The following is a 20,995-nucleotide window of genomic DNA, read 5'->3' as shown; positions in this document are numbered from 1 at the left end:
GAAAGAACTGTCAAAAATCTTAACGTACAGAAAGATCTCAGGAGTATTCTAAGTTTATTTCATTTTCCGTGACATGTAAAACAATTACTTCCTTGAATTTGTGATTGTTTCGTAATACAGGATATTATCTTCTGAAAATAGAGGAAAACTCTTTAATGTATAAACACTTGTAGACTCTCACGTTCTAGGTTTCAAATAAGACAAATATTAACAAATTGTGTAATAATAAAGAAGTATTGCAGTTACCTGTGTCTTTGTTGTAGCTAGAAAAGATTGTGTTCAATTTATGTTTACAGTACTACATAATTTCATATTCTAGTTAAGAAAGCTTGGCAACAATAGAATTTTAGTATGTGTGTTTAGCTACTCTTTGTACAAACTACTACAATTTTTGCACAATGTGTCATTTTGATATACAAATCATGGATTGGACGTCACGACCACCTACATGAGCCGCCAAAGCACATTGTGGCAGTAAATTGCTTCTGGCAAACAACTTGTAACTGCTGCGGCTGGCTCCATCTGCCTTTCTTTACGTCAAGGATTTTAGCATTCCTTGAGCAGAGTTGCCCATCCATGGTCACGAGTCATGACATAAGGTACAAATGTTCCGTCCCATTCAATCACATATAGCATTAGCAAATTTTACCTTCAAATATGGGAAGACATAAGAAGAGGAAAGAGTAAAATTAATGACATTATTTTACGAACCATAAGGATGAATGTCTAGCATACTAACAAGTGTCGAATAACTTATAAGTAGACTTCGTGGAATTGCCACTAGAGTCGTAAGGTTTACCATGCACGCGGTATAGACTGTATGAGGAGGGGACGTGCAATGGGTGGAGTATGCCTTTGATGTAAACTCTGAGCAGTATACTCCGGTTACAATAAAACCTGTATCCTGCATTCAAGAAATATAATGAGTGATCATTGAAGTAGGAAATGTTTAAACATGTAAATACACAATTATTTTGTAGTGAGATATATTAACTCTTAAAATTTAATGTAATATACTCACATCATCCTTGACTATGTGCATTGCAGTGAAGAGTTACGTACATTTTGAGCGACTGCAAAGTGAACCTCCTCCGATGGTCACTCAAACAGTTTTTATGTTGGGAAAATGTACGTTCAACATCACACGATGTAATAGGTACATATTTGACGAACGGAAAGTCACTACTTTTTAGTACACCAACTTCAGACGTCTTGTCATGACCTGATAGTACATCATTTATAATACGAAGTTGTGAATAGGCAGAATTTTTTGCAATAATGTTCCTCAACTTACATTTCACTTTTTTCTGAAATTAGTGAATTGTTATTTTGGATAACGGTTTGAGACACTTAATAGACTATATTAAGGGCTTCTGAGAGTTGTAGTTTAAACGATTCTAACAGGGTGATACTTTTGGACACGATTTTAAAATTAGAATCAATGAACAGAATATCATCCAATAGCTGTTCAGAAGGCAATGATTTTACAGCTGCAACAGCGGAACTGTCTGTGCTATCCAATGCATAAATTACCTCCATTATTTTGCCGTAATATTCTGCATAATAATTAACAGCATCCAACCACGTTTTCCAACGGGTCAAGACTGGCTGCGGGGTAAGGGTATTCCAGGGTCAATTGTTTGGAACAGCAACGCTCTCATTGTAGTATGTTTGATTGAATTCTTGTCTGCACTGAACAAATGTTAAGCTTTGACTATTCCAACCACAGTAATGCAAAACCAAGTGCTTACATAGGTATACATTAGCTGTAGCTGCTTTGTCTATTCGGACCGGTCACAACTCTTAACATGAACTGCTTATACTAAGAGACCGGGCGGTCGCTCACCTCTTCTATACTACCGTACATCGGCAACCTGATTGCATGCTGCGTGTGGCAATTCAACGAAGTCTACTTATAAGTAATACTTTTAACATTAGTAAAGCTAGTAAAATTATTGACATTATTTTACGAACCATAAGGATGAATGTCTAGCATACTGACAAGTGTCGAATAACTTATAAATAATAATTTTAACATTAGTAAAGCTACTAAAATTATTGACATTATTTCACGAACCATAAGGATGAATGTCTAGCATACTGACAAGTGTCGAATAAGTTATAAATAATACTTTTAACATTAGTAAAGCTAGTAAAATTATTGACATTATTTCACGAACTACAGAGATAAATTTCTAGCACACTAACAAGTGTCGAATAAGTTATAAATAATAATTTCAACACTAGCAAAAGCTACGAATATTATTGACATTATTTTACGAACTATGAGGATGAATTTCTAGCATACTGACAAGTGTCGAATTAGTTATAAATAATACTTTTAACATTAGTAAACCTAGTAAAATTACTGACATTTTTACGAAGTCCAGAGATGAGTTCCTAGGACATTAACTAGTGTAAAATAAGATCGAAAAAATAAACCTAATATAACTATTACATTCATAGTGTAAAGAATATCAATAATAAAATAACACATACATTTCTCTCTATATACCAAAACAATTAGAATTCCCATTGTTCACATAACTCCGTTACGACAATAAATTATATAATTACGTACAGAATTAACCTCCGAATATAAACCACAATTGATTAGCATTAATGGCATAGTAAAGCAATGAATACGAAGCAACAATTAGAATAATATAATTATCTAGGACTTGCCGGTGTAAATCAAGCTTTCTACACACAACATGCTTAGTATCGCTCGTCAGGTTACTAAATAAAGTACTTGCGGACAGGAAAGAGAATCATCAGGAAACACAGTAAGTTAAAATTAATGAAATTCACCGCATAAACTTGGCTGCAAATCTGCAAGCTACAAGTACTTCCATGGTTCCCAAGAATCACAACACTCGACTGCGCAACTGACCGCCTATGCTTCACAGATACACTGTACAACGGCGTAGTGAGCAGTAGTCACTAGTCCTTATATAGTTCCCAACCACCACATCACTCGACTGCATAACTGACTGCCTATAATTCACTGATGCACTATACAACGGCGTAGTGAGCAGTAGTCAATAGTCCTTCCATAGTTCCCAACCACCACATCACTCGCCTGCATAACTGACTGCCTATGCTTCACTGATGCACTATACAACGGCGTAGTGAGCAGTAGTCAACAGTCCTTCCATAGTTCCCAACCACCACATCACTCGACTGCGCAACTGACCGCCTATGCTTCACTGATGCACTATACAACGGCGTAGTGAGCAGTAGTCAACAGTCCTTCAATAGTTCCCAACCACCACATCACTCGACTGCATAACTGACTGCCTATGCTTCACTGATGCACTATACAACGGCGTAGTGAGCAGTAGTCACTAGTCCCTCTATAGTTCCCAACCACCACGTCACTCGACTGCATAACCGACTGCCTATGCTTCACTGATGCACTGTACAACGACGTAGTGAGCAGTAGTCAACAGTCCTTCAATAGTTCCCAACCACCACATCACTCGACTGCATAACTGACTGCCTATGCTTCACTGATGCACTGTACAACGGCGTAGTGAGCAGTAGTCACTAGTCCCTCTATAGTTCCCAACCACCACGTCACTCGACTGCATAACCGACTGCCTATGCTTCACTGATGCACTGTACAACGACGTAGTGAGCAGTAGTCACTAGTCCCTCTATAGTTCCCAACCACCACATCACTCGACTGCATAACTGACTGCCTATGCTTCACTGATGCACTGTACAACGGCGTAGTGAGCATTAGTCACTAGTCCTTCAATAGTTCCCAACCACCACGTCACTCCACTGCATAACCGACTGCCTATGCTTCACTGATGCACTGTACAACGACGTAGTGAGCAGTAGTCACTAGTCCCTCTATAGTTCCCAACCACCACATCACTCGACTGCATAACTGACTGCCTATGCTTCACTGATGCACTGTACAACGGCGTAGTGAGCATTAGTCACTAGTCCTTCTATAGTTCCCAACCACCACGTCACTCCACTGCATAACCGACTGCCTATGCTTCACTGATGCACTGTACAACGACGTAGTGAGCAGTAGTCACTAGTCCCTCTATAGTTCCCAACCACCACATCACTCGGCTGCATAACTGACTGCCTATGCTTCACTGATGCACTGTACAACGACGTAGTGAGCAGTAGTCACTAGTCCCTCTATAGTTCCCAACCACCACATCACTCGGCTGCATAACTGACTGCCTATGCTTCACTGATGCACTGTACAACGGCGTAGTGAGCATTAGTCACTAGTCCTTCTATAGTTCCCAACCACCACATCACTCGACTGCATAACTGACTGCTTATGCTTCACTGATGCACTATACAACGACGTAGTGAGCAGTAGTCAACAGTCCTTCAATAGTTCCCAACCACCACGTCACTCGACTGCATAACTGACTGCTTATGCTTCACTGATCCACTGTGCAACGGCGTAGTGAGCAGTAGTCAATAGTCCTTCAATAGTTCCCAACCACCACGTCACTCGACTGCATAACTGACTGCCTATGCTTCACTGATGCACTGTACAACGGCGTAGTGAGCAGTAGTCAATAGTCCTTCAATAGTTCCCAACCACCACGTCACTCGACTGCATAACTGACTGCCTATGCTTCACTGATCCACTGTGCAACGGCGTAGTGAGCAGTAGTCACTAAAGTATTTGAGGAACAAGTTGAGACAAAATTTTGAACAGAGACAGCATTATGTACTTACCCTCTCTCTCGCACAGCTACTATTATGGGGCAGTTGGCATTGGTGCTATCCCTTCCATCATGTCCGTGGAAGTGTCAGTGGCGGCCTGCTCCTCTGTAGATTGTTTACATCCTTCGTCCTCGCTATCTGTCTTTCCTATGTTGATTACAAACCGATCGATGACTTCGTCAATTAAACCATCTTTCTCCCAATAAAACTTTTCCTCCTTTTCTACATTTTCACGCGATTTTGTCCAGTTTTCTGGTGTCACTTTTGATAATGCTGTTTGAAAGAGAAGTGTTACATCACTGGGTCTGAAAGTTACATTATGTTTGGCTACATCGTTCTTTACTTGGGCCCAAATTAATTCAATTGCACTGAAGTTACACTAATAGGGAGGAAGACGTACTACGGTATGCCCTGCTAACTCTGCAATAGTGTCAATTTCGTATTTTCTAAATCTGTATTTCTTAGCCTTGATAATGTCATATAATACTACTTTGGTGGATCTCGGATCGTATTCAATGTTCTTTTCGCGTAACCAGGTTTCCATTTCGCTTTTTAAACTTGATGATATTGGAGCCTTATTTAGTTCCACCGAATGATAAGGTGCATTATCCATAACAATTACACTATTTTGAGGAATATTTGGAAGGAGTTTGTTTACAAACCAATCCCTGAAAACAATACCATCCATCTCCTCGTGATAGTCCTTTGTGGATTTAGACCGAAAATACAGAAGGCCGTTCGGAACAAACCCTACAGAAGACCCGGCGTGTACTATAATAAATCTCTGCCCTTTACCCAGGGGGACAATCATAGGGAAGTCAATTTCACCGTCTGGCGTGTCACATAACCATACCTTTCCTGTAATGTGGTTCACATTCAACCAAGTTTCATCAAGTTAAACTATTGGTCGACCACTTGCTCTTAGTTCTTGGATTTTTTCGTAAATAATAAAACCTTTTTGCTACAATGTCGGGTTTTTCCATTAAAAATTTTCGTCCTACAAAGTTTTTATCACACCGGAAATTCATATTTTTTAATATTTGTCGCACTACCCATATGCTGCCCTCAACTAACTTAGCCTCCCTCAAAGCTTTGTGTATATCAAGCAAACTGGGAACGAAGCTTGTTTTGTACAGGGAATAAATGGTTCTCTTAATGGCAGATGCATTGAATGAGTCTATATTCGTCTTCTTCGGTGTACTGTTGGGCCTTTTCTTACCCGGGGTTCGAATTTTGGTTCCTGTATTGTCAGCATTTATCTTTTCATTTAACATTCTATAAACACTTCCGCGAGATACTCCAGTCGCGGTAGCAGTTCGTCCGATGACATCTGTGACTGATATAGTAGGCGCTCCATTTTTAAGTGCATCAAATTCGTCTTTAAGGAACTTGTGCACATTAATCACAATTTCTCTTCCGTCTGACTGCACTGGCTTTCCCTTCTTTCCAACACTGGTTTGAAAAAGAATTAATATTAGAGAAAATATTATTAAATATGGAACTAACGTAAATATATCTGTGTTCTAATGCATTTCTACAACACAATAGAATTTGTTAACAACAGAGAAGCGCCACTATTCTCCACTTGTTATAAAAATACAAAATAACACGATACAGTAAAACAATAAAATAAATACTCAAACAAATAACATATAAATAATGTCGAAGTAACATATCGCATTAAAACACAACTCGCAATTTTGTGACCGACACAGGTCGACACTGGCAACCTCAAGACTTCGACTGACTCAAGTGGATTCTTTCTTCCTTCCTTCCTATTGTCAACATACACCCTCTCAACCGGTTGCCTGGAAAAGGCCATAGCAGGTATGAGTCTCAAGATATTCCTCAAAGACTGTAGTCCTTCTATAGTTCCCAACCACCACATCACTCGACTGCATAACTGACTGCTTATGCTTCACTGATGCACTGTACAACGGCGTAGTGAGCAGTAGTCAACAGTCCTTCCATAGTTCCCAAACACCACATCACTCGACTGCATAACTGACTGCCTATGCTTCAATGATGCACTGTACAACGGCGTAGTGAGCAGTAGTCAATAGTCCTTCTATAGTTCCCAACCACCACATCACTCGACTGCATAACTGACTGCCTATGCTTCACTGATGCACTGTACAACGGCGTAGTGAACAGTAGTCAACAGTCCTTCTATAGTTCCCAACCACCACATCACTCGACTGCATAACTGACTGCCTATGCTTCACTGATGCACTGTACAACGGCGTAGTGAGCAGTAGTCACTAGTCCTTCTATAGTTCCCAACCACCACATCACTCGACTGCATAACTGACTGCTTATGCTTCACTGATGCACTATACAACGACGTAGTGAGCAGTAGTCAACAGTGCTTCCATAGTTCCCAACCACCACATCACTCGACTGCATAACTGACTGCCTATGCTTCACTGATGCACTATACAACGGCGTAGTGAGCAGTAGTCAACAGTCCTTCTATAGTTCCCAACCACCACATCACTCGGCTGCATAACTGACTGCTTATGCTTCACTGATGCACTATACAACGACGTAGTGAGCAGTAGTCAACAGTCCTTCCATAGTTCCCAACCACCACATCACTCGACTGCATAACTGACTGCCTATGCTTCACTGATGCACTGTACAACGGCGTAGTGAGCAGTAGTCACTAGTCCTTCTATAGTTCCTAACCACCACGTCACTCGACTGCATAACTGACTGCCTATGCTTCACTGATCCACTGTGCAACGGCGTAGTGAGCAGTAGTCACTAGTCCTTCTATAGTTCCCAACCACCACATCACTCGACGGCATAACTGACTGACTGCCTATGCTTCACTGATGCACTGTACAACGGCGTAGTGAGCAGTAGTCACTAGTCCTTCAATAGTTCCCAACCACCACGTCACTCGACTGCATAACTGACTGCCTATGCTTCACTGATCCACTGTGCAACGGCGTAGTGAGCAGTAGTCACTAAAGTATTTGAGGAACAAGTTGAGACAAAATTTTGAACAGAGACAGCATTATGTACTTACCCTCTCTCTCGCACAGCTACTATTATGGGGCAGTTGGCATTGGTGCTATCCCTTCCATCATGTCCGTGGAAGTGTCAGTGGCGGCCTGCTCCTCTGTAGATTGTTTACATCCTTCGTCCTCGCTATCTGTCTTTCCTATGTTGATTACAAACCGATCGATGACTTCGTCAATTAAACCATCTTTCTCCCAATAAAACTTTTCCTCCTTTTCTACATTTTCACGCGATTTTGTCCAGTTTTCTGGTGTCACTTTTGATAATGCTGTTTGAAAGAGAAGTGTTACATCACTGGGTCTGAAAGATACATTATGTTTGGCTACATCGTTCTTTACTTGGGCCCAAATTAATTCAATTGCACTGAAGTTGCACTGATAGGGAGGAAGACGTACTACGGTATGCCCTGCTAACTCTGCAATAGTGTCAATTTCGTATTTTCTAAATCTGTATTTCTTAGCCTTGATAATGTCATATAATACTACTTTGGTGGATCTCGGATCGTATTCAATGTTCTTTTCGCGTAACCAGGTTTCCATTTCGCTTTTTAAACTTGATGATATTGGAGCCTTATTTAGTTCCACCGAATGATAAGGTGCATTATCCATAACAATTACACTATTTTGAGGAATATTTGGAAGGAGTTTGTTTACAAACCAATCCCTGAAAACAATACCATCCATCTCCTCGTGATAGTCCTTTGTGGATTTAGACCGAAAATACAGAAGGCCGTTCGGAACAAACCCTACAGAAGACCCGGCGTGTACTATAATAAATCTCTGCCCTTTACCCAGGGGGACAATCATAGGTAAGTCAATTTCACCGTCTGACGTGTCACATAACCATACCTTTCCTGTAATGTGGTTCACATTCAACCAAGTTTCATCAAGATAAACTATTGGTCGACCACTTGCTCTTAGTTCTTGGATTTTTTCGTAAATAATAAAACCTTTTTGCTACAATGTCGGGTTTTTCCATTAAAAATTTTCGTCCTACAAAGTTTTTATCACACCGGAAATTCATATTTTTTAATATTTGTCGCACTACCCATATGCTGCCCTCAACTAACTTAGCCTCCCTCAAAGCTTTGTGTATATCAAGCAAACTGGGAACGAAGCTTGTTTTGTACAGGGAATAAATGGTTCTCTTAATGGCAGATGCAGTGAATGAGTCTATATTCTTCTTCTTCGGTGTACTGTTGGGCCTTTTCTAACCCGGGGTTCGAATTTTGGTTCCTGTACTGTCAGCATTTATCTTTTCATTTAACATTCTATAAACACTTCCGCGAGATACTCCAGTCGCGGTAGCAGTTCGTCCGATGACATCTGTGACTGATATAGTAGGCGCTCCATTTTTAAGTGCATCAAATTCGTCTTTAAGGAACTTGTGCACATTAATCACAATTTCTCTTCCGTCTGACTGCACTGGCTTTCCCTTCTTTCCAACACTGGTTTGAAAAAGAGTTAATATTAGAGAAAATATTATTAAATATGGAACTAACGTAAATATATCTGTGTTCTAATGCATTTCTACAACACAATAGAATATGTTAACAACAGAGAAGCGCCACTATTCTCCACTTGTTATAAAAATACAAAATAACACGATACAGTAAAACAATAAAATAAATACTCAAACAAATAACATATAAATAATGTCGAAGTAAAATATCGCATTAAAACACAACTCGCAATTTTGTGACCGACACAGGTCGACACTGGCAACCTCAAGACTTTGACTGACGCAAGTGGATTCTTTCTTCCTTCCTTCCTATTGTCAACTTACACCCTCTCAACCGGTTGCCTGGAAAAGGCCATAGCAGGTATCAGTCTCAAGATATTCCTCAAAGACTGTAGTCCTTCCATAGTTCCCAACCACCACATCACTCGACTGCATAACTGACTGCCTATGCTTCACTGATGCACTGTACAAAGGCGTAGTGAGCAGTAGTCACTAGTCCTTCTATAGTTCCCAACCACCACATCACTCGACGGCATAACTGACTGACTGCCTATTCTTCACTGATGGACTGTACAACGGCGTATTGAGCAGTAGTCACTAGTTCTTCTATAGTTCCCAACCACCACATCACTCGACGGCATAACTGACTGACTGCCTATGCTTCACTGATGCACTGTACAACGGCGTAGTGAGCAGTAGTCACTAGTCCTTCCATAGTTCCCAACCACCACATCACTAGACTGCTTCCACTATTCCCATACTACTATCTTTCATTGTGTATACTAACCTAACTTCAATAATGCTAATGTTAAATTATCTCATACAACGCTTGTTTGTTTCCCAGTAGATCACTTTCGATTCTTATCAACTTATTGTTGAATATCAAATTCATTCATTCTACAACTTTTTTATGTTATTTTAAATAAATTCTATTTTAATGTTATGATTGTTAAATCTATTCAGTGGGTATCAAATTACTCATTCTACAACTTTTTTATTTTATTTTAAATAAATTCTATTTTAATGTTAAGAATGGTAAATCTATTCAGTGGGTATCAAATTACTCATTCTATAACTTTTTTATATTATTTTAAATAAATTCTATTTTAATGTTAAGATTGGTAAATGTATTCAGTGGGTATCAAATTAGTCATTCTACAACTTTTTTTATTTTATTTTAAATAAATTCTATTTTAATGATAAGATTGGTAAATCTTTTCAGTGGTTATCAAATTACTCATTGTACAACTTTTTTATATTATTTTAAATAAATTCTATTTTAATGTTAAGATTGGTATATCTATTCAGTGGGTATCAAATTACTCATTCTACAACTTTTTTATTTTATTTTAAATAAATTCTATTTTAATGTTATGACTGGTAAATCTATTCAGTGGATTGGAGCGCAGCGCATTTGAACGAAGTCATTGCTTAATTCTCGGAGCATTTATGTATGTATGTATGTATGTATGTATGTATGTATGTATGTATGTATGTATGTATGTATGTATGTATGTATGTATGTATGTATGTATGGATTTATTCACACTGCAAATGGGTAAATATCCGGTGGCAGTGGTAAGTATTTACATTCATTAATGACAATTAATAATAAACACAATTAATAATAAATTAATAATAATACTACCAATAATAATTATTAATACTAATATTAATTAATAAGAATAGTAATATAACAAGGAGCACTCTAAATTAAATAAAGCACGATCACTTAAAATTACATTTAAAGTAATTAATCTAATTTGTTTCTTAACCCTAAGTTCGAACTAAAACCCACGAGTATGATATGTTCATATCTGCACAAGTACCTTTCAAGTACAAGTAGCTTGAAGTCATTAGCAGTATGTTGGCACTAAACCAAACGGAATAAAGGAGATGGGCGTGAAGTGGCTAAAAATTGATGAAAGACACACAAAAGGAGGGGGTGGGGAACTGAAAAATGAACAAGTGTTATGATACCGCGATAGAAAACTGAAAGAAAGGTAAAAAGGAAAAAAAACTAGTAACAAAGGACATGATAAAACTACTAGAAGTACCTTTCAGCACTACACTCATTTCGCTGTTAACTCACTCACTGCACTGGAACTACAACACATGTCACTGATACTATCCTGGTTTCACTAACACTTCAAAAACATTTCACTGTTCAAATACTTTGCACTTCGTTGTAGTTCGTAAGATGATCTGGCGAAGAACACTACATCATCAGCGAATTTCAAGTTGGTTAATCTCTTTCCATTTATGGTTATGCCTTACTTGTCCCATTTTAATTTCCTAAATACATCTTGCAGTATGCAGGAGATTGGGTCGCCCCGCCTGACTCCCCTGCCGAGTCTGAAGGTCTGTCCCACATTTTCTGTCTTCACTTTAGCTGCATTTTGTCTGTTCAACTTGTTCAGTATTCTGACGTATTTTGTTTCGATTCATTGATTACATACACAGTGCCTGGAATACATTGGCGTGTTCCACCGAGTAGAATGATTCAGTATGGTATACAAAAGCTATATAAAATGACATCTTAAACTCTTCTGCTTTCTCTATAACCTGGTTAACGGATTTAAGGTGGTCTGCTATGCTGAATCCAGCGCGAAATTCTGCTTGTTCATTAGATTTGTTCTCGTCCAAGGTTTTCGTCTGTCTTCTTGTTATTATTAGAGAATAGTTTGTACAAGTTTGATGTTAGGCTTATGGATCTGTAATTCCTTAGGTTGTCTTTTGGGTCTTTCTTGTGCAATAGTATAATTGTATTTGATTTACTTACTTACTTACTTACTTACTTACTTACTTACTTACTTACTTACTGGCTTTTAAGGAACCCGGAGGTTCATTGCCGCCCTCACATAAGCCCGCCATTGGTCCCTATCCTGAGCAAGATTAATCCAGTCCCTACCATCATATCCCACCTCCCTCAAATCCACCTTAATATTATTTTCCCATCTACGTCTCGGCCTCCCAAAGGTCTTTTCCCCTCTGGCCTCCCAACTAACACTCTATATATATTTCTGGATTCGCCCAACCTGAGGACGGCCACGCCGTGGTGATAGGGACCCACAATACATGGAATTGTATTTGATTTACAATTCGGAATTTAATACTTACACATTTAATTAGAGGTTTTGAGAACGTTTCATATTTATTACATGAATTTCAGAAATCTTAAGCTACTTAATTATAATTATAATAATTCAGAGTTAGTGCAACTTTTCGTTCTGGAATGTTAATATTTTATAGAGTTGGTGCATGAGTAAAAATGTAAATAAACTAGTTTTCATTATTGTAAAGTCACAGTTTTCTTTAATAAGTAACATAGTTAAAATAACAAACGAACATATTGCTTACATATTAAAATTTCACTTATAATGTGATGCCAAAAAGACATTGTAAAATAAGTACTGTATAAAGAAAATCTAACGCTGAAATCTTGTTAATGGAAATGAAGTTAATAGTTATAAATTATGACACATATCATGAAATCATATAATATTTATAAGAAATAAATTAAAAATGTATAAAGAACTGTATGAATTTGAGTAATTATTGTGTTTGAAAGTCTTATTGTCCGAGAAAAAATACGTAACCTTCATTACACAGCTCTCATGCTACTGCCAACCCTTCATCGCGATTTTCTGTTCATGTTGTTGAGATGCTTTCAGATTCTGGTAAGAATTGCACATTAAGCCCTTCTTCTTCTTTTTCTTCTTTTGCATCCTAATTTTTTTGGATTTTCAGAGTTTGCAGGTTTCAACTACATATTTTCATAACCTTTTTTTACCTGTTTGTTCTGACATAGTTTTGCACTTCCTTTCAGATTATGAAGTTTTATGACTATGTTATAAGATTTTGATTTTTCCACTTTTAATTCACATTCATCATGTCAGAATATTTGTTCTTTATTTGCGTTAACTGCATGATGTTTTCCAATATTCTGTGCTAGTGCTTTTAATTCAAAAACTTCAGGACTGTCTATTTATTTAATTTTAAATGGTGCCCAGTTTCCTTTGATGATCGTATTATGGTTATCCATTGTGATGGAACATAGATAGGACTAATTTTAAAGAATTTTTTCTTCTTCCTTCCTATCAAAGTGTACATAATATGTTCCCCTTCAATATATGTATGAACTTTTGCAGTTAAGTTCTTGTTCCAGAGAACGTCTCAGTTTCATCAGCACTTTTTGATGTAAAAAGTATAAAAACACTTCTTTATCGAATATCTTGTACATTTTGAAATTTTAACACAACAACTTTGTTTTAAAATATAAGTTTGTATTATCTCCATACAGTATAGATAGACAGTACAGATTGTGGGTCGAAAAAAGCTACACTGCTGTTTCGCGTACATCACTCACATCTTCAGAGATGTTTCCTTTTCTTTAAATATTTCTGATATTTTGACTCCAAGGATGTCCTCTTTGTCTCGTTTCCATTTCTGTATGCTTCACACAATAAGCATTGATTTTTTTGGTAAGAAATTATTTATTAAACTCATTTAAGTTAGGGCCAGAAGAAGATATCCGATGATAGATAACATTAAGCTACAAGGATCGTATGCAGAGTCTGAGGAAGGCAGAAAATAGGAAAGATTGGAGAATGCTGGGTTTGCAGTCAAGGACTTGCCCTTGGGCAGAAAACTATGAATTAATGAATGTATACTTTCCTGAAAATATTTTGATACAAATATTGCTTTCCAAACTGTTTTCCTTCTTGCATACATTTGATATATCGGCCCTATATTGAAACTACCACCTACACGTATGTATTTTCTAGAACTGCTACTTCTGCTGTAATGTGAGTCTACACATGGAAATTATTCAATGCGAAATCGAATGGAATTTGTTAAAAATCTTCAAGCATCTTGTGATTATTATGGCGACCTCTGCCATCACTTTCAACGATACCCTGCTCATTTTTTGCAGTAATTAGTCTCTTTTGATATATCACAGGTGGATATACTTTTTACACACTTAATACAAGATGAAACATTAAACGATAGACTTTTTCAGTAGGCCTACATCATCTCATGTTAGTGATGTGTTCAAATGCAATTCACATGTTATACTGCATCAAGTCAACATAGTGCACTATAGCTCTGGCAGTATACTGTATAAGAAGTGAAATTAATGCTAGAATATGACATTATTTTCTATAGAAATGGTATAATGGTAAAATATAGTGTTTTATAAATAGGGACCGGATTTTTATGTAATTACATACATATTACATTCCTTTCAACCTAACCGTATATAAATAACGAATCTTTGCGAATCTTGTAATTATCATTAACATATTAAAATTTGATACTACATATTTTTACATATTTACCCCACATTCCATATTATGACTTGGTATTACATAAATCTACATAGAGGTTTTATTCATTTTTACTTCTCTGACAGGGGGAAAAAACTTCTGCTGAGGAAGTTTACAATTTGAAGTACACAGATTTAAAAAGCCTTTTTACCCACTCAAGAAAGGAAATATTTCGGGACGAAACATAACGTCCTTAGTTCCAGGAAGTAATAGAGACACTTAACCCCATACCGCCCACTGTAAATATGAGTGAACAAAAGGTAACCTTTCTCATACAACTATCTTGTATTGTAAAAATCACTCAGAAAGTAGCCGTTGCATTCATGCGGTGGAGTGGGACGAGGACAAGATGAATTGTCTCGAACTATAATTGTTCTGCACACGTCTTAACAAGCCATTCCCATGCAATTTGTAACCTTACCCACCCTTTTCCTAATCCTTCCAGGGAAAACCCGTGTCAAGTCTGACATGTGTCGCAATAAAGTAGCCGAATTTTGAAAAGAAGTGTAAAGGAACAAACTGGAAAGATGTTGAAAAATTGAAATAAATAGCTTTTCAGGTTATTGCTTTACCTCTTTACTTTAAATTTAGTAGGCCTATACGGAAATGTGATTTTCCGAGTAATTAGAAAGTATCGTTCTAAGCTGGAATAATCCTACCCTTCTGAATGAGACAGGAATGTCACTTTTCAAACAACAGTTTGTTAATGCCTATAGTTTGAGATTTTAGTAGGTACTTTGTTTCTTACAGGGAGCAGCTAAAATGCTTGTGTCCCACATCTTCTCTTATTTCCTCCTAATTCAGTAAAGCGAAACAGTGCTGCAATACTGTTGTGTCATTCATTTCACTCAGTTCTCTAGTTTTAGTACTTTCAGTATAAAGTGTAAGTGAGTTTATCTACTGCTTTTAACTAACTAATATAGCCACTGTATTTTCAACCCTAACGACAAAAATAAAATCATGGATTGCGATGGACAAAGCTTTCACTACAGAAGGAAAAATAGTAATGTGTCAAGTGTAAGAAAAAAAGTTGGGTGCTCTATGAAATCACAACTGGAGAGTCTTAACTATCCAATATCTGCTAGATATTGATATTAAATATTGTCATGATTTTACATATTTTGGTATATATTCAGCTTATTTTTCTTACATAAATATGTACATATTTCACACCTTGATATTACATAAAAATCCGTTCCCTATTTATAACAGTTGATAGAGCATATTTTGTTACATTACGCAGTAGCATTAACTCAAAAAATGACTTTTTTTTTCAATTAGTGCAGTATAGTACTGAGGCGACGATATATCGAAAAACAATTATTATATTAAAGTTAGGGTTTTCAGAAAACGGTTTCTCTTCATTGCTGTGTTTCTAATGTAATGAGATGTGTTCCTCGTATTTTTTCATAACGCAGTGTTCCTGAACTATTATTCGTTTTATAGGTTACATTAAATTTCCACATTATATAATTCTCAGTAAAATGTTTCTCCATTTGTTCCTATGGTCACCTGCAAATTCTAAAAGTATTGCACTCAATTTCTTGTGATTGGAGGATTGAACTTCTGTCACGTTGAAAACCGCTCATTAAACTGTATAACTCCACTGTGAATGTTAGTACATAATGAAACTGGTTCTCTACTGTGTGTATTATTAAAATGTAGTGACTAAATTCATCCATCAATATTTGCGGATATATTGTTAGTTGTTTATATAGACAGAGTACAGTATGCTAGTACAATAGATATATATGCTTGCTGCACTCAACCTGAAAGTAATGTTTTGGTACCAAGTTCCTAAGACTGGTGATAACACATAATGAAATTAATTGACCAAATGTAGTTCATAACTATTTAGGTTCAGTTTCAAGTCTCACTCAAACGGATTCTCTCGCGACACCAGGTTAGCACGAAGTCGAATTTCAGACTAAAGAAATAGTAACATACAGTATTAACAAAAAAATTGTTAAATGTTCTCTTGAATTTTTAAAATGAAAATAAGCTTACTGGTGTTGTAAAATAAACATTTGGGATAAACTTTCAAAACATCGTAGGATAAGGTTTCGCAACCCGATTGCGACGGCTAGGGGATCATTGTCTTCACCACACGTTATCCCCATACTAATTGAATTACCGTTCACTTTTGATGAGATTTGTGGACATGCAGCCTGATCAGCCTTGACCCTGCATGAAATGTCGCGGAAATAATTTTTTAATGCTTCCCCAATCTGTTTACTTATTAATTTAAATTTATACTCACGTTTTCATGAAATATGAGAAGTATTCAAATTTAAGCCTTTAATGAATTCAGCGATACGTTTAAAATTCATCATCTTTATATTTTTCCTCACGAAACACTTCTTGTTATAGATCAACACGGCAGTTCTTGTGAAAGTGACCTTACCCGCTACACGATCCGAAATTTCTTAAACAAGGATTTTAGTAAATTTTCGTGCTTGGAAGCCGCATTACAATCAAAACTATTGGCCGAAGACTATGATCGTTGGATGGAGCTTCTTGGAGCTACTGGTGAACATATCCCGAACCAATTACACATGTTCCTCTGACATGGATATCGAAGGATAACCACTTCTGCGAATATCTACTGCATCCTGTCTTCATAAGTTTGTAACAGCAATACATTTTTATGATCTTGAGATCCACTGACAGTCACTATCTGTGCACCTGTTCGACGGAAATCCAAACTTCGAAATGGGCGGCCAGCCGAGCTCTTTCTTGCAGTACTATGTCATACACCATTATGAGCCAATTTTTATGACTATTATGGAGTTTGCAGTTTGACCCTATGATCGACCAATCAGAACCATATTGTTTTGTTACTTCTAAGGAGTATCAGTTGTGTATTGTTATATAAATCTATAATTAGGCGATTTGTTATCTCGTGAAACCTACCTGCGCGTCAGGGGAAGAAGAAATTGGACTTTGAAGCTTCTCTCCCTCACTATGCTTCTACTTGCAGCTAGTTAGCTCACTTACCCTCACTAAAAGATCCTTACTATAAACTACGGCGCACGCATGTATTTGGTTTCATTAGATAACAAATGGCCTATACTGCAGACTTACATATTCATAAAGAGAAATTAGTAATGTCAAAGGTTTGAATATTTACTGAAAATGTGATGAGCCCATATTCCATTCAGGCATTCAATTCCAAATTGCTATATTAGATGTCTTCCTCAGTATTTTAAACTTAATTTTTCTAAAGTAATTAATATTTATTTTAAAATGTATTCATGTGTAGAAGCGCAATGCATTTTGATAATATTTTTAAATATAAAATTTCTGAAGAATTTATTTTGAGAGAATATCTGATTTTTTATATAATAAATTATTAATTTTTTTCTCTTATTTAATGCAGAGGTACACCCTCCTGGCAAGTACCAACTAAAAATAATAACAATAAAAATTACAATAAAATTGCATATTGGAATCAAACTGCACTTTATCCACAACTTGGTGGCAAAGTGAACTTTCTCCTAAAAAAATCGTTAAAAATAGGCCAAATATATCGGAGTTTTTCCACTTTAAGTACACTTTTGAAGCTTACACTTTAAATTGGATGTATTTGTTTCTTTCAGTAACTGTCAGACAAGATAGATAGATTTAGTTTTTCGTCTTTCCTGAGAAATCAGATTTTTTTTAAATAAAGTGAACTTTGATTCTAGGCATCTCATATGAAACTACGAGTCAAAGTCAGGATAGGAGAAGAATTAATGTCAGAGAGAAGTGAAATAGGTAGATGAGTACGACAAGGATGCCCTTTATCATCTACCTTGTTCAACATCTTTTTACAGGATTTAGTGAAGAACTGTTTTCAGAACATAGGTGGGGTGATAATAATGGGAGGAAGAAGAATAAAGTGTATAACATTTTCTGGTGATATGGCGTTGTTAGCAGAAGAGAAGATGATACTAAGGGATATGCTGCTGGAGTTAAATGACAGCTGGAGCAGTATGGAATGAATATAAATGCAACAAGTGGAAGACCATGGTTGTAGGTAGAAAATAAAGAAGGTAAACTTGCGAATTCTAAATGAGGCAGAAGAGCAAGTGGACAACTTCAAATACTTGAGATATACTATGATTAGTAACATTAGCTGCTACCAGGAAGTCAAAAGGAGGTTAGAAATGGCACAGGAAGCTTTTAATAGAAAAAGGAGCATCTTCTGCAGACCTCTGAGAAAAGGACTGCGGAAAAAACTAATGTAGTGCTTCGTGTGGAATGTGACATTGTATGAGACAGAAACATGAACACTACAACGAAGTGACTGGAAGCATTTGAAATGTGGATATGGAGAAGAATGGAGTGTGTGAAATGGACAACCCGAATGAGAAATGAAATTGTGTTGGAAAGAATGGGTGAAGAAATAATGATGCTGCAACTGATCAGGAAGGGAAAAAGGAATTGGCTAGGTCAGTAAGAAGAAACTGCCTACTGAAGGATTCACTGAAAAGTATGGTGAACTGGAGAAATGTTAGTGGCAGACGAAGATACTACACAATAATAAGACATATGCGGAGACTAAGAGGGAGGCAGAAAATAGTGAAGATTGGAGAATGCTGTGTTTGCAGTGACAGATCTATCATTGAGCAAAAAATGTAAATGAAAATAGTCAAGTTTAACACACGTTCATTCAACTCACAAGTATCCAATGTGTGCACCGTGCGTAGCTCAACAAATGTCATATCTGTATTCAGTCCATATATTATAAGCACAGCGGATGTACCTGCAACTAGCCTACCGTAGGTCGTAACCTCTCAGTGATTCCAATAAATTATCTGGCATTGGTGAGACATAAACAACATTTTTTTATGTGATTTCAGATGTCGAGTGATGTCAGGTCCGGGGATCGAGGTGGCTAGGCCATACGGTCCGCTCTGCTAATCCATTTACCGAATTATCTAAAAAGGAACCGAATTTCATGGCGAAAGTGCGGAGGCGCTCGCTCTTGCTCAAATACTATATATCCAGAATCCTCTCCATTCAGAATTGGCAGAGGAATTATTGCTTCTGCAGCACATGATATCAGTCGCAGTTTGTTTGGCGATATAGAAAGGTTCAGAGACATAGTGGTTTTGAGCATAGCACAGAAGACATTCAATTTGGAACTCTAGCGTCTATGTTCAGTAACTGCATGTGGATTTTCGCTCCCCCAAAATTCCGTAATTACTCATATGTTGGTTTACACGCTCTGAGAAATGGAAAATGGCGTCTTCACAGAAGATGACTTTGCCTGTGTAGATTTCGTCGTTTTGATGTTGTGAACAAATCCCACAGCAAAATATGTAGCGAGTTTCTAAGACTTGGTGTTATGTGTTGCAGAATTAATGCTTGTAACATTTTAAATGTAAGCTAGTGTCGTGTCTGTATGCCTGGGAACAACCCAGGAAGGAAAATGGATCGTAGCATACAAGGTTTTTGGTTGCCTCTGACAATTATTCTTATAAGAAAAAGCCACCATCAATATAACAATTTAATAAACAAACACACAGAGTAGAGAGTATGGAAGAAAATTACAAATATTATACAAAATTAATAATTACAAAGTACATAGGAATAACCTCAAACAAGGGGATGGTGGTAGTAAAGAAGATTTTAAGATATTAAAGATATAATAATGACATAAATTGCCGAGAGAGAGAAAACTAATAATTAACATGAAATGAAAAGTCACCATAATAATAATATACACTAGGAGTGATCAAAAACCCTGCATGAAGCGGACAGTACCCCATAGGGCACGAACTCTGATAAATACAATAAAGTTCAATACTCCAACGTTTAGCTGATCCGGATGCTGGTCCACGTAACATACGTCGTCGCAGACACACGGAACTATTACCATTAATACAATCTTGCACTCGAAGAAACTTCACCGTAACGTAACGGTATTAACCATTCTCCACTGTCCGGAATGTAACAAATAACAGAGCTGGACAGTGCTCTGTTTCCAATGAAACAAATAGTCACCGGGTCTATGCAAATGCAACATTAGACCGGTGTTCTATCAATGATAGATAATCGGAGTTGTTCCTTTCCAACCAGGCGGGCCCACTCAGGCTCGGCGGTGGCGAACTGCAGGCAAGCGACGAGTATCTCTCTTTTTTTTTTTTTAACCTTGGGGATTTAATTGAAGTAAATTTTTTTATGGCAGGCAGAGTAACTCAAAAACTAGTCGTCGTCTCTCTCTTTTCCTGCCAAATGAGCTCTCTCTCTAGAGGCGGCTCGCAGCTACCCCACCAGGCAGCGCACCCCTCTCTTCTTCCGCAATCTCCAATCAGAGCGGGAGAAATGGGGGCGCATTTACAAATAAAAAAAAACAGTATAACCACCGACATAGAATAAAAATCCCTGCAGCATGAACTATATACCACACTAGTTTGCTGGATTTTGTGCACTGTTGAATGAAGTATGTATAATTGAGGGCTTTGCCGGAAGAAGGGCGT

This window comes from Periplaneta americana, chromosome 8 (genome assembly GCF_040183065.1).
Source record: "Periplaneta americana isolate PAMFEO1 chromosome 8, P.americana_PAMFEO1_priV1, whole genome shotgun sequence".
NCBI classification, from domain to species: Eukaryota; Metazoa; Arthropoda; class Insecta; order Blattodea; family Blattidae; genus Periplaneta; species Periplaneta americana.
Note: the sequence above shows the minus strand (reverse complement) of the source record.